At 47.4% G+C, this 12,500-nt stretch overlaps 17 non-coding genes across 17 annotated transcripts; 14 read left to right on the top strand and 3 right to left on the bottom strand.

The window, feature by feature from the left end:
* Positions 1-870: 870 nt before the first annotated feature.
* Positions 871-944, top strand: TRNAN-GUU (transfer RNA asparagine (anticodon GUU)). The gene has a single exon. It is a non-coding gene; the product is annotated as a tRNA-Asn (tRNA).
* Positions 945-1,192: 248 nt separating this feature from the next.
* TRNAW-CCA (transfer RNA tryptophan (anticodon CCA)) lies at positions 1,193-1,264 on the top strand. The gene has a single exon. It is a non-coding gene; the product is annotated as a tRNA-Trp (tRNA).
* Positions 1,265-2,874: 1,610 nt separating this feature from the next.
* TRNAW-CCA (transfer RNA tryptophan (anticodon CCA)) lies at positions 2,875-2,946 on the top strand. The gene has a single exon. It is a non-coding gene; the product is annotated as a tRNA-Trp (tRNA).
* A 71-nt stretch (positions 2,947-3,017) lies between these two features.
* On the bottom strand, positions 3,018-3,088 carry TRNAG-GCC (transfer RNA glycine (anticodon GCC)). Its single transcript has one exon. It is a non-coding gene; the product is annotated as a tRNA-Gly (tRNA).
* A 207-nt stretch (positions 3,089-3,295) lies between these two features.
* On the top strand, positions 3,296-3,369 carry TRNAN-GUU (transfer RNA asparagine (anticodon GUU)). Its single transcript has one exon. It is a non-coding gene; the product is annotated as a tRNA-Asn (tRNA).
* Positions 3,370-3,617: 248 nt separating this feature from the next.
* TRNAW-CCA (transfer RNA tryptophan (anticodon CCA)) lies at positions 3,618-3,689 on the top strand. Its single transcript has one exon. It is a non-coding gene; the product is annotated as a tRNA-Trp (tRNA).
* A 71-nt stretch (positions 3,690-3,760) lies between these two features.
* TRNAG-GCC (transfer RNA glycine (anticodon GCC)) lies at positions 3,761-3,831 on the bottom strand. Its single transcript has one exon. It is a non-coding gene; the product is annotated as a tRNA-Gly (tRNA).
* A 1,484-nt stretch (positions 3,832-5,315) lies between these two features.
* Positions 5,316-5,387, top strand: TRNAW-CCA (transfer RNA tryptophan (anticodon CCA)). Its single transcript has one exon. It is a non-coding gene; the product is annotated as a tRNA-Trp (tRNA).
* Positions 5,388-5,736: 349 nt separating this feature from the next.
* Positions 5,737-5,810, top strand: TRNAN-GUU (transfer RNA asparagine (anticodon GUU)). The gene has a single exon. It is a non-coding gene; the product is annotated as a tRNA-Asn (tRNA).
* A 248-nt stretch (positions 5,811-6,058) lies between these two features.
* On the top strand, positions 6,059-6,130 carry TRNAW-CCA (transfer RNA tryptophan (anticodon CCA)). The gene has a single exon. It is a non-coding gene; the product is annotated as a tRNA-Trp (tRNA).
* A 1,626-nt stretch (positions 6,131-7,756) lies between these two features.
* Positions 7,757-7,828, top strand: TRNAW-CCA (transfer RNA tryptophan (anticodon CCA)). Its single transcript has one exon. It is a non-coding gene; the product is annotated as a tRNA-Trp (tRNA).
* A 349-nt stretch (positions 7,829-8,177) lies between these two features.
* On the top strand, positions 8,178-8,251 carry TRNAN-GUU (transfer RNA asparagine (anticodon GUU)). Its single transcript has one exon. It is a non-coding gene; the product is annotated as a tRNA-Asn (tRNA).
* Positions 8,252-8,499: 248 nt separating this feature from the next.
* TRNAW-CCA (transfer RNA tryptophan (anticodon CCA)) lies at positions 8,500-8,571 on the top strand. Its single transcript has one exon. It is a non-coding gene; the product is annotated as a tRNA-Trp (tRNA).
* A 1,610-nt stretch (positions 8,572-10,181) lies between these two features.
* On the top strand, positions 10,182-10,253 carry TRNAW-CCA (transfer RNA tryptophan (anticodon CCA)). The gene has a single exon. It is a non-coding gene; the product is annotated as a tRNA-Trp (tRNA).
* A 71-nt stretch (positions 10,254-10,324) lies between these two features.
* Positions 10,325-10,395, bottom strand: TRNAG-GCC (transfer RNA glycine (anticodon GCC)). Its single transcript has one exon. It is a non-coding gene; the product is annotated as a tRNA-Gly (tRNA).
* A 207-nt stretch (positions 10,396-10,602) lies between these two features.
* On the top strand, positions 10,603-10,676 carry TRNAN-GUU (transfer RNA asparagine (anticodon GUU)). The gene has a single exon. It is a non-coding gene; the product is annotated as a tRNA-Asn (tRNA).
* Positions 10,677-10,924: 248 nt separating this feature from the next.
* TRNAW-CCA (transfer RNA tryptophan (anticodon CCA)) lies at positions 10,925-10,996 on the top strand. The gene has a single exon. It is a non-coding gene; the product is annotated as a tRNA-Trp (tRNA).
* The last annotated feature ends 1,504 nt before the right edge of the window (positions 10,997-12,500 follow it).

Raw genomic sequence — 12,500 nt, 5'->3', positions numbered from 1 at the left:
ATAACAAGACACTAAGCAAATGAGAAATGCTGTATGGCATAAAGACGCATTATATAACACAAGCTCCAGGCAGGCACACAATTATCAAGATATATATTGAGTCTCAGGAACTGTGCTACAGTTATTAACCTCTGTGGTGCAAATGGTTAGCGCGTTTGGTTGTTAACAGAAAGGTTGGTGGTTCAAGCCCACCCAGGGAAGTATCCTTTTTGCCGGCATGAAACACTTTAATGAAACACAGATACGTACCTCTGCTCTCTCCTGCTTAAGACCCTTTATCTGAACATTTCAATCCTCTGCGTTCTCTCTGCACCTGCAGTCAATTTCATAATTAGGATAGAAAACAAAAGGCCTAGCCCTGTAATACAACTGTAGGCATATGAGGAGGGGAAAATAAGTCAAAAGGCCATCAGCATTTGTTGATCTGGCTTGAAGGCTGTAAGTGTAAGGACCTTGTGGCGCAACGGTAGCGCGTCTGGCTCCAGATCAGAAGGTTGCGTGGTCAAATCACGTCGGGGTCACTGCTTACCATTTTATTCCCCACTGAGTTCATATATTTCCTTTCGAAAACAAAGTCAAAGGAACGCAGCCTTGCATTGACCGTGAATCGAACCCGGGCCTCCCGCGTGGCAGGCGAGAATTCTACCACTGAACCACCAATGCTTCACATGGGGAGTTCACAGGCATAGCTCTGTCCAAGACAGTGATCAGGTGCACACACTTAAATTGTACACAGATGAACAAAGTGTGCGCAGCAGACATGACAACGCCAAAGTTTCACATGATGATGGCTTATATACGACAAGCTCCAGGCAGGCACGTACATATCAAGATATATATTGAGTCTAAGGAAAGATGCTGTAGTCACTCGTCTCTGTGGCGCAATCGGTTAGCGCGTTCGGCTGTTAACCGAAAGGTTGGTGGTTCAAGCCCACCCAGGGACGTATTATTTTGCCTGAATGAAACACTTGAATGGAAAACAGATACATACCTTTGCTCTCTCCTGCTGGACACCCTTTCCCTGAATATTTCAATTCTCTGCGTTCTCTCGGCACCTGCAGTCAATTTCATAATTAGGATAGAAAACAAAAGGTCAAGCTCTGTAATACAACTGTAGGCATATGAGGAGGGGAAAATAAGTCAAAAGGCCCACAGCATTTGTTGATCTGGCTCCGAAAGCTGTAAGTGTAAGGACCTCGTGGCGCAACGGTAGCGCGTCTGACTCCAGATCAGAAGGTTGCGTGTTCAAATCACGTCGGGGTCACTGCTTACCGTTTTATTCCCCACTGAGGTCATATATTTCCTTTCGAAAACAAAGTCAAAAGAAAGCAGTCTTGCATTGGCCAGGAATCTAACCCGGGCCTCCCGCGTGGCAGGCGAGAATTCTACCACTGAACCACCAATGCTTCACATGGGTTGTTCACAGGCAGAGCTCTGCCCAAGACAGTGATCAGGTGCACACACTTAAATTGTACACATATGAACAAAGTGTGCGCAGCAGATATGATAACGCCAACGTTTCACATGAAGATGGCAAGAATCAGATGCAGGAGACTATAACTATGAATGTCTTTGCATTTGCTGAGGTCACTGGCTTGGGACTAGAGTTGTGTTTATCAGGGCATGATGGCAGGCTGCTCCCGACAAAAGTGGTTCACAGAATGCACCCGCCAGATCACCAGCACTATTGTGTTTCAGATTATCTCACTGAACTCTCCTCCTGGAAAATCCTTCCCACTGGCTTTCCCAGATTCTGTGTCCTCCCCTAAATGCTGGGGTGAAACGGGCAGAGTTCTGCGCCCTGTGTCCCTTTACGCGTCCCTAACGCGCTCCCAACGCGGCCTACAGCCCTGGTCGGGCTTAGATCACTGGAGCCTTTTGTGACCAAGAACTCCGGAAGCCTAGGGTCAGGCCTGTTGCACAGGCATATTGTGCCTTGCCAATCCGGGATTGTTGTGTTTCAGGGCCTAGCCATCAATACTCCTGGGATTTCTTTCCCTGAGAACCCTCTTGTCCCTGTCCTCCCACAAGCCCCAGCTTTTATGTAAAATAAAGTGTGCACCATGGGCCTTCCCCTATTTGCTCTCCCCCCAATCTCTTTCTCCAAAGCTGAGCTCTGAAGGTAAATGTATCTATCTGAGTGAGGGGCTAGGGAGGGCCTTTCCCAGCAGTCTTACAAGTCAAGAGTTCAGAGAAAGCACCTGCTATGGGAGGGAGACTTTGCTCACAGAGAAGTCAAGTCTAACATAACACATCTGATGGGCAAGGCACACGCCTTACTGGCTGGTAGCACACCTACAGAGGAGCAGGGAGCTATGCTAAGCAGGCAACAGAAAAGTCATGTATGTGTCTCATACACTGGGACCGGTAGTAATACTGGCTCTAAGACCATTAGACAGTAGTCTATTCATCATTACGTCCAACAATAACAAGACACTAAGCAAATGAGAAATGCTGTATGGCATAAAGACGCATTATATAACACAAGCTCCAGGCAGGCACACAATTATCAAGATATATATTGAGTCTCAGGAACTGTGCTACAGTTATTAACCTCTGTGGTGCAAATGGTTAGCGCGTTCGGTTGTTAACAGAAAGGTTGGTGGTTCAAGCCCACCCAGGGAAGTATCCTTTTTGCCTGCATGACACACTTTAATGAAACACAGATACGTACCTCTGCTCTCTCCTGCTTAAGACCCTTTATCTGAACATTTCAATCCTCTGCGTTCTCTCTGCACCTGCAGTCAATTTCATAATTAGGATAGAAAACAAAAGGCCTAGCCCTGTAATACAACTGTAGGCATATGAGGAGGGGAAAATAAGTCAAAAGGCCATCAGCATTTGTTGATCTGGCTTGAAGGCTGTAAGTGTAAGGACCTTGTGGCGCAACGGTAGCGCGTCTGACTCCAGATCAGAAGGTTGCGTGGTCAAATCACGTCGGGGTCACTGCTTACCATTTTATTCCCCACTGAGTTCATATATTTCCTTTCGAAAACAAAGTCAAAGGAACGCAGCCTTGCATTGGCCGGGAATCGAACCCGGGCCTCCCGCGTGGCAGGCGAGAATTTTACCACTGAACCACCAATGCTTCACATGGGGAGTTCACAGGCATAGCTCTGTCCAAGACAGTGATCAGGTGCACACACTTAAATTGTACACATATGAACATAGTGTGCGCAGCAGACATGACAACGCCAAAGTTTCACATGATGATGGCTTATATAAGACAAGCTCCAGGCAGGCACATACATATCAAGATATATATTGAGTCTAAGGAAAGATGCTGTAGTCACTCGTCTCTGTGGCGCAATCGGTTAGCGTGTTCGGCTGTTAACTGAAAGGTTGGTGGTTCAAGCCCACCCAGGGACGTATTATTTTGCCTGAATGAAACACTTGAATGGAAAACAGATACATACCTTTGCTCTCTCTTGCTGGACACCCTTTCCCTGAATATTTCAATTCTCTGCGTTCTCTCGGCACCTGCAGTCAATTTCATAATTAGGATAGAAAACAAAAGGTCAAGCTCTGTAATACAGCTGTAGGCATATGAGGAGGGGAAAATAAGTCAAAAGGCCCACAGCATTTGTTGATCTGGCTCCGAAAGCTGTAAGTGTAAGGACCTCGTGGCGCAATGGTAGCGCGTCTGACTCCAGATCAGAATGTTGCGTGTTCAAATCACGTCGGGGTCACTGCTTACCATTTTATTCCCCACTGAGGTCATATATTTCCTTTCGAAAACAAAGTCAAAAGAAAGCAGTCTTGCATTGGCCGGGAATCGAACCCGGGCCTCCCGCGTGGCAGGCGAGAATTCTACCACTGAACCACCAATGCTTCACATGGGTTGTTCACAGGCAGAGCTCTGCCCAAGACAGTGATCAGGTGCACACACTTAAATTGTACACATATGAACAAAGTGTGCGCAGCAGACATGATAACGCCAACGTTTCACATGAAGATGGCAAGAATCAGATGCAGGAGACTATAACTATGAATGTCTTTGCATTTGCTGAGGTCACTGGCTTGGGACTAGAGTTGTGTTTATCAGGGCATGATGGCAGGCTGCTCCTGACAAAAGTGGTTCACAGAATGCACCCGCCAGATCACCAGCACTATTGTGTTTCAGATTATCTCACTGAACTCTCCTCCTGGAAAATCCTTCCCACTGGCTTTCCCAGATTCTGTGTCCTCCCCTAAATGCTGGGGTGAAACGGGCAGAGTTCTGCACCCTGCGTCCCTTTACGCGTCCCTAACGCGCTCCCAACGCGGCCTACAGCCCTGGTCGGGCACAGCCCTGGTCGGGCTTAGATCACTGGAGCCTTTTGTGACCAAGAACTCCGGAAGCCTAGGGTCAGGCCTGTTGCACAGGCATATTGTGCCTTGCCAATCCGGGATTGTTGTGTTTCAGGGCCTAGCCATCAATACTCCTGGGATTTCTTTCCCTGAGAACCCTCTTGTCCCTGTCCTCCCACAAGCCCCAGCTTTTATGTAAAATAAAGTGTGCACCATGGGCCTTCCCCTATTTGCTCTCTCCCCAATCTCTTTCTCCAAAGCTGAGCTCTGAAGGTAAATGTATCTATCTGAGTGAGGGGCTAGGGAGGGCCTTTCCCAGCAGTCTTACAAGTCAAGAGTTCAGAGAAAGCACCTGCTATGGGAGGGAGACTTTGCTCACAGAGAAGTCAAGTCTAACATAACACATCTGATGGGCAAGGCACACGCCTTACTGGCTGGTAGCACACCTACAGAGGAGCAGGGAGCTATGCTAAGCAGGCAACAGAAAAGTCATGTATGTGTCTCATACACTGGGACCGGTAGTAATACTGGCTCTAAGACCATTAGACAGTAGTCTATTCATCATTACGTCCAACAATAACAAGACACTAAGCAAATGAGAAATGCTGTATGGCATAAAGACGCATTATATAACACAAGCTCCAGGCAGGCACACAATTATCAAGATATATATTGAGTCTCAGGAACTGTGCTACAGTTATTAACCTCTGTGGTGCAAATGGTTAGCGCGTTCGGTTGTTAACAGAAAGGTTGGTGGTTCAAGCCCACCCAGGGAAGTATCCTTTTTGCCTGCATGAAACACTTTAATGAAACACAGATACGTACCTCTGCTCTCTCCTGCTTAAGACCCTTTATCTGAACATTTCAATCCTCTGCGTTCTCTCTGCACCTGCAGTCAATTTCATAATTAGGATAGAAAACAAAAGGCCTAGCCCTGTAATACAACTGTAGGCATATGAGGAGGGGAAAATAAGTCAAAAGGCCATCAGCATTTGTTGATCTGGCTTGAAGGCTGTAAGTGTAAGGACCTTGTGGCGCAACGGTAGCGCGTCTGACTCCAGATCAGAAGGTTGCGTGGTCAAATCACGTCGGGGTCACTGCTTACCATTTTATTCCCCACTGAGTTCATATATTTCCTTTCGAAAACAAAGTCAAAGGAACGCAGCCTTGCATTGGCCAGGAATCGAACCCGGGCCTCCCGCGTGGCAGGCAAGAATTCTACCACTGAACCACCAATGCTTCACATGGGGAGTCCACAGGCATAGCTCTGTCCAAGACAGTGATCAGGTGCACACACTTAAATTGTACACATATGAACAAAGTGTGCGCAGCAGACATGACAACGCCAAAGTTTCACATGATGATGGCTTATATAAGACAAGCTCCAGGCAGGCACATACATATCAAGATATATATTGAGTCTAAGGAAAGATGCTGTAGTCACTCGTCTCTGTGGCGCAATCGGTTAGCGTGTTCGGCTGTTAACCGAAAGGTTGGTGGTTCAAGCCCACCCAGGGACGTATTATTTTGCCTGAATGAAACACTTGAATGGAAAACAGATACATACCTTTGCTCTCTCCTGCTGGACACCCTTTCCCTGAATATTTCAATTCTCTGCGTTCTCTCGGCACCTGCAGTCAATTTCATAATTAGGATAGAAAACAAAAGGTCAAGCTCTGTAATACAACTGTAGGCATATGAGGAGGGGAAAATAAGTCAAAAGGCCCACAGCATTTGTTGATCTGGCTCCGAAAGCTGTAAGTGTAAGGACCTCGTGGCGCAACGGTAGCGCGTCTGACTCCAGATCAGAAGGTTGCGTGTTCAAATCACGTCGGGGTCACTGCTTACCATTTTATTCCCCACTGAGGTCATATATTTCCTTTCGAAAACAAAGTCAAAAGAAAGCAGTCTTGCATTGGCTGGGAATCGAACCCGGGCCTCCCGCGTGGCAGGCGAGAATTCTACCACTGAACCACCAATGCTTCACATGGGTTGTTCACAGGCAGAGCTCTGCCCAAGACAGTGATCAGGTGCACACACTTAAATTGTACACATATGAACAAAGTGTGCGCAGCAGACATGATAACGCCAACGTTTCACATGAAGATGGCAAGAATCAGATGCAGGAGACTATAACTATGAATGTCTTTGCATTTGCTGAGGTCACTGGCTTGGGACTAGAGTTGTGTTTATCAGGGCATGATGGCAGGCTGCTCCCGACAAAAGTGGTTCACAGAATGCACCCGCCAGATCACCAGCACTATTGTGTTTCAGATTATCTCACTGAACTCTCCTCCTGGAAAATCCTTCCCACTGGCTTTCCCAGATTCTGTGTCCTCCCCTAAATGCTGGGGTGAAACGGGCAGAGTTCTGCGCCCTGCGTCCCTTTACACGTCCCTAACGCGCTCCCAACGCGGCCTACAGCCCTGGTCGGGCACAGCCCTGGTCGGGCTTAGATCACTGGAGCCTTTTGTGACCAAGAACTCCGGAAGCCTAGGGTCAGGCCTGTTGCACAGGCATATTGTGCCTTGCCAATCCGGGATTGTTGTGTTTCAGGGCCTAGCCATCAATACTCCTGGGATTTCTTTCCCTGAGAACCCTCTTGTCCCTGTCCTCCCACAAGCCCCAGCTTTTATGTAAAATAAAGTGTGCACCATGGGCCTTCCCCTATTTGCTCTCTCCCCAATCTCTTTCTCCAAAGCTGAGCTCTGAAGGTAAATGTATCTATCTGAGTGAGGGGCTAGGGAGGGCCTTTCCCAGCAGTCTTACAAGTCAAGAGTTCAGAGAAAGCACCTGCTATGGGAGGGAGACTTTGCTCACAGAGAAGTCAAGTCTAACATAACACATCTGATGGGCAAGGCACACGCCTTACTGGCTGGTAGCACACCTACAGAGGAGCAGGGAGCTATGCTAAGCAGGCAACAGAAAAGTCATGTATGTGTCTCATACACTGGGACCGGTAGTAATACTGGCTCTAAGACCATTAGACAGTAGTCTATTCATCATTACGTCCAACAATAACAAGACACTAAGCAAATGAGAAATGCTGTATGGCATAAAGACGCATTATATAACACAAGCTCCAGGCAGGCACACAATTATCAAGATATATATTGAGTCTCAGGAACTGTGCTACAGTTATTAACCTCTGTGGTGCAAATGGTTAGCACGTTTGGTTGTTAACAGAAAGGTTGGAGGTTCAAGCCCACCCAGGGAAGTATCCTTTTTGCCGGCATGAAACACTTTAATGAAACACAGATACGTACCTCTGCTCTCTCCTGCTTAAGACCCTTTATCTGAACATTTCAATCCTCTGCGTTCTCTCTGCACCTGCAGTCAATTTCATAATTAGGATAGAAAACAAAAGGCCTAGCCCTGTAATACAACTGTAGGCATATGAGGAGGGGAAAATAAGTCAAAAGGCCATCAGCATTTGTTGATCTGGCTTGAAGGCTGTACGTGTAAGGACCTTGTGGCGCAACGGTAGCGCGTCTGACTCCAGATCAGAAGGTTGCGTGGTCAAATCACGTCGGGGTCACTGCTTACCATTTTATTCCCCACTGAGTTCATATATTTCCTTTCGAAAACAAAGTCAAAGGAACGCAGCCTTGCATTGACCGTGAATCGAACCCGGGCCTCCCGCGTGGCAGGCGAGAATTCTACCACTGAACCACCAATGCTTCACATGGGGAGTTCACAGGCATAGCTCTGTCCAAGACAGTGATCAGGTGCACACACTTAAATTGTACACAGATGAACAAAGTGTGCGCAGCAGACATGACAACGCCAAAGTTTCACATGATGATGGCTTATATAAGACAAGCTCCAGGCAGGCACGTACATATCAAGATATATATTGAGTCTAAGGAAAGATGCTGTAGTCACTCGTCTCTGTGGCGCAATCGGTTAGCGCGTTCGGCTGTTAACCGAAAGGTTGGTGGTTCAAGCCCACCCAGGGACGTATTATTTTGCCTGAATGAAACACTTGAATGGAAAACAGATACATACCTTTGCTCTCTCCTGCTGGACACCCTTTCCCTGAATATTTCAATTCTCTGCGTTCTCTCGGCACCTGCAGTCAATTTCATAATTAGGATAGAAAACAAAAGGTCAAGCTCTGTAATACAACTGTAGGCATATGAGGAGGGGAAAATAAGTCAAAAGGCCCACAGCATTTGTTGATCTGGCTCCGAAAGCTGTAAGTGTAAGGACCTCGTGGCGCAACGGTAGCGCGTCTGACTCCAGATCAGAAGGTTGCGTGTTCAAATCACGTCGGGGTCACTGCTTACCATTTTATTCCCCACTGAGGTCATATATTTCCTTTCGAAAACAAAGTCAAAAGAAAGCAGTCTTGCATTGGCCAGGAATCTAACCCGGGCCTCCCGCGTGGCAGGCGAGAATTCTACCACTGAACCACCAATGCTTCACATGGGTTGTTCACAGGCAGAGCTCTGCCCAAGACAGTGATCAGGTGCACACACTTAAATTGTACACATATGAACAAAGTGTGCGCAGCAGATATGATAACGCCAACGTTTCACATGAAGATGGCAAGAATCAGATGCAGGAGACTATAACTATGAATGTCTTTGCATTTGCTGAGGTCACTGGCTTGGGACTAGAGTTGTGTTTATCAGGGCATGATGGCAGGCTGCTCCCGACAAAAGTGGTTCACAGAATGCACCCGCCAGATCACCAGCACTATTGTGTTTCAGATTATCTCACTGAACTCTCCTCCTGGAAAATCCTTCCCACTGGCTTTCCCAGATTCTGTGTCCTCCCCTAAATGCTGGGGTGAAACGGGCAGAGTTCTGCGCCCTGTGTCCCTTTACGCGTCCCTAACGCGCTCCCAACGCGGCCTACAGCCCTGGTCGGGCTTAGATCACTGGAGCCTTTTGTGACCAAGAACTCCGGAAGCCTAGGGTCAGGCCTGTTGCACAGGCATATTGTGCCTTGCCAATCCGGGATTGTTGTGTTTCAGGGCCTAGCCATCAATACTCCTGGGATTTCTTTCCCTGAGAACCCTCTTGTCCCTGTCCTCCCACAAGCCCCAGCTTTTATGTAAAATAAAGTGTGCACCATGGGCCTTCCCCTATTTGCTCTCCCCCCAATCTCTTTCTCCAAAGCTGAGCTCTGAAGGTAAATGTATCTATCTGAGTGAGGGGCTAGGGAGGGCCTTTCCCAGCAGTCTTACAAGTCAAGAGTTCAGAGAAAGCACCTGCTATGGGAGGGAGACTTTGCTCACAGAGAAGTCAAGTCTAACATAACACATCTGATGGGCAAGGCACACGCCTTACTGGCTGGTAGCACACCTACAGAGGAGCAGGGAGCTATGCTAAGCAGGCAACAGAAAAGTCATGTATGTGTCTCATACACTGGGACCGGTAGTAATACTGGCTCTAAGACCATTAGACAGTAGTCTATTCATCATTACGTCCAACAATAACAAGACACTAAGCAAATGAGAAATGCTGTATGGCATAAAGACGCATTATATAACACAAGCTCCAGGCAGGCACACAATTATCAAGATATATATTGAGTCTCAGGAACTGTGCTACAGTTATTAACCTCTGTGGTGCAAATGGTTAGCGCGTTCGGTTGTTAACAGAAAGGTTGGTGGTTCAAGCCCACCCAGGGAAGTATCCTTTTTGCCTGCATGACACACTTTAATGAAACACAGATACGTACCTCTGCTCTCTCCTGCTTAAGACCCTTTATCTGAACATTTCAATCCTCTGCGTTCTCTCTGCACCTGCAGTCAATTTCATAATTAGGATAGAAAACAAAAGGCCTAGCCCTGTAATACAACTGTAGGCATATGAGGAGGGGAAAATAAGTCAAAAGGCCATCAGCATTTGTTGATCTGGCTTGAAGGCTGTAAGTGTAAGGACCTTGTGGCGCAACGGTAGCGCGTCTGACTCCAGATCAGAAGGTTGCGTGGTCAAATCACGTCGGGGTCACTGCTTACCATTTTATTCCCCACTGAGTTCATATATTTCCTTTCGAAAACAAAGTCAAAGGAACGCAGCCTTGCATTGGCCGGGAATCGAACCCGGGCCTCCCGCGTGGCAGGCGAGAATTTTACCACTGAACCACCAATGCTTCACATGGGGAGTTCACAGGCATAGCTCTGTCCAAGACAGTGATCAGGTGCACACACTTAAATTGTACACATATGAACATAGTGTGCGCAGCAGACATGACAACGCCAAAGTTTCACATGATGATGGCTTATATAAGACAAGCTCCAGGCAGGCACATACATATCAAGATATATATTGAGTCTAAGGAAAGATGCTGTAGTCACTCGTCTCTGTGGCGCAATCGGTTAGCGTGTTCGGCTGTTAACTGAAAGGTTGGTGGTTCAAGCCCACCCAGGGACGTATTATTTTGCCTGAATGAAACACTTGAATGGAAAACAGATACATACCTTTGCTCTCTCTTGCTGGACACCCTTTCCCTGAATATTTCAATTCTCTGCGTTCTCTCGGCACCTGCAGTCAATTTCATAATTAGGATAGAAAACAAAAGGTCAAGCTCTGTAATACAGCTGTAGGCATATGAGGAGGGGAAAATAAGTCAAAAGGCCCACAGCATTTGTTGATCTGGCTCCGAAAGCTGTAAGTGTAAGGACCTCGTGGCGCAACGGTAGCGCGTCTGACTCCAGATCAGAATGTTGCGTGTTCAAATCACGTCGGGGTCACTGCTTACCATTTTATTCCCCACTGAGGTCATATATTTCCTTTCGAAAACAAAGTCAAAAGAAAGCAGTCTTGCATTGGCCGGGAATCGAACCCGGGCCTCCCGCGTGGCAGGGGAGAATTCTACCACTGAACCACCAATGCTTCACATGGGTTGTTCACAGGCAGAGCTCTGCCCAAGACAGTGATCAGGTGCACACACTTAAATTGTACACATATGAACAAAGTGTGCGCAGCAGACATGATAACGCCAACGTTTCACATGAAGATGGCAAGAATCAGATGCAGGAGACTATAACTATGAATGTCTTTGCATTTGCTGAGGTCACTGGCTTGGGACTAGAGTTGTGTTTATCAGGGCATGATGGCAGGCTGCTCCTGACAAAAGTGGTTCACAGAATGCACCCGCCAGATCACCAGCACTATTGTGTTTCAGATTATCTCACTGAACTCTCCTCCTGGAAAATCCTTCCCACTGGCTTTCCCAGATTCTGTGTCCTCCCCTAAATGCTGGGGTGAAACGGGCAGAGTTCTGCACCCTGCGTCCCTTTACGCGTCCCTAACGCGCTCCCAACGCGGCCTACAGCCCTGGTCGGGCACAGCCCTGGTCGGGCTTAGATCACTGGAGCCTTTTGTGACCAAGAACTCCGGAAGCCTAGGGTCAGGCCTGTTGCACAGGCATATTGTGCCTTGCCAATCCGGGATTGTTGTGTTTCAGGGCCTAGCCATCAATACTCCTGGGATTTCTTTCCCTGAGAACCCTCTTGTCCCTGTCCTCCCACAAGCCCCAGCTTTTATGTAAAATAAAGTGTGCACCATGGGCCTTCCCCTATTTGCTCTCTCCCCAATCTCTTTCTCCAAAGCTGAGCTCTGAAGGTAAATGTATCTATCTGAGTGAGGGGCTAGGGAGGGCCTTTCCCAGCAGTCTTACAAGTCAAGAGTTCAGAGAAAGCACCTGCTATGGGAGGGAGACTTTGCTCACAGAGAAGTCAAGTCTAACATAACACATCTGATGGGCAAGGCACAGGCCTTACTGGCTGGTAGCACACCTACAGAGGAGCAGGGAGCTATGCTAAGCAGGCAACAGAAAAGTCATGTATGTGTCTCATACACTGGGACCGGTAGTAATACTGGCTCTAAGACCATTAGACAGTAGTCTATTCATCATTACGTCCAACAATAACAAGACACTAAGCAAATGAGAAATGCTGTATGGCATAAAGACGCATTATATAACACAAGCTCCAGGCAGGCACACAATTATCAAGATATATATTGAGTCTCAGGAACTGTGCTACAGTTATTAACCTCTGTGGTGCAAATGGTTAGCGCGTTCGGTTGTTAACAGAAAGGTTGGTGGTTCAAGCCCACCCAGGGAAGTATCCTTTTTGCCTGCATGAAACACTTTAATGAAACACAGATACGTACCTCTGCTCTCTCCTGCTTAAGACCCTTTATCTGAACATTTCAATCCTCTGCGTTCTCTCTGCACCTGCAGTCAATTTC

Source organism: Lissotriton helveticus, chromosome 1_2 (genome assembly GCF_964261635.1).
Source record: "Lissotriton helveticus chromosome 1_2, aLisHel1.1, whole genome shotgun sequence".
NCBI lineage: Eukaryota > Metazoa > Chordata > Amphibia > Caudata > Salamandridae > Lissotriton > Lissotriton helveticus.
Note: the sequence above shows the minus strand (reverse complement) of the source record. Positions and strands in the feature narration are given on the sequence as shown.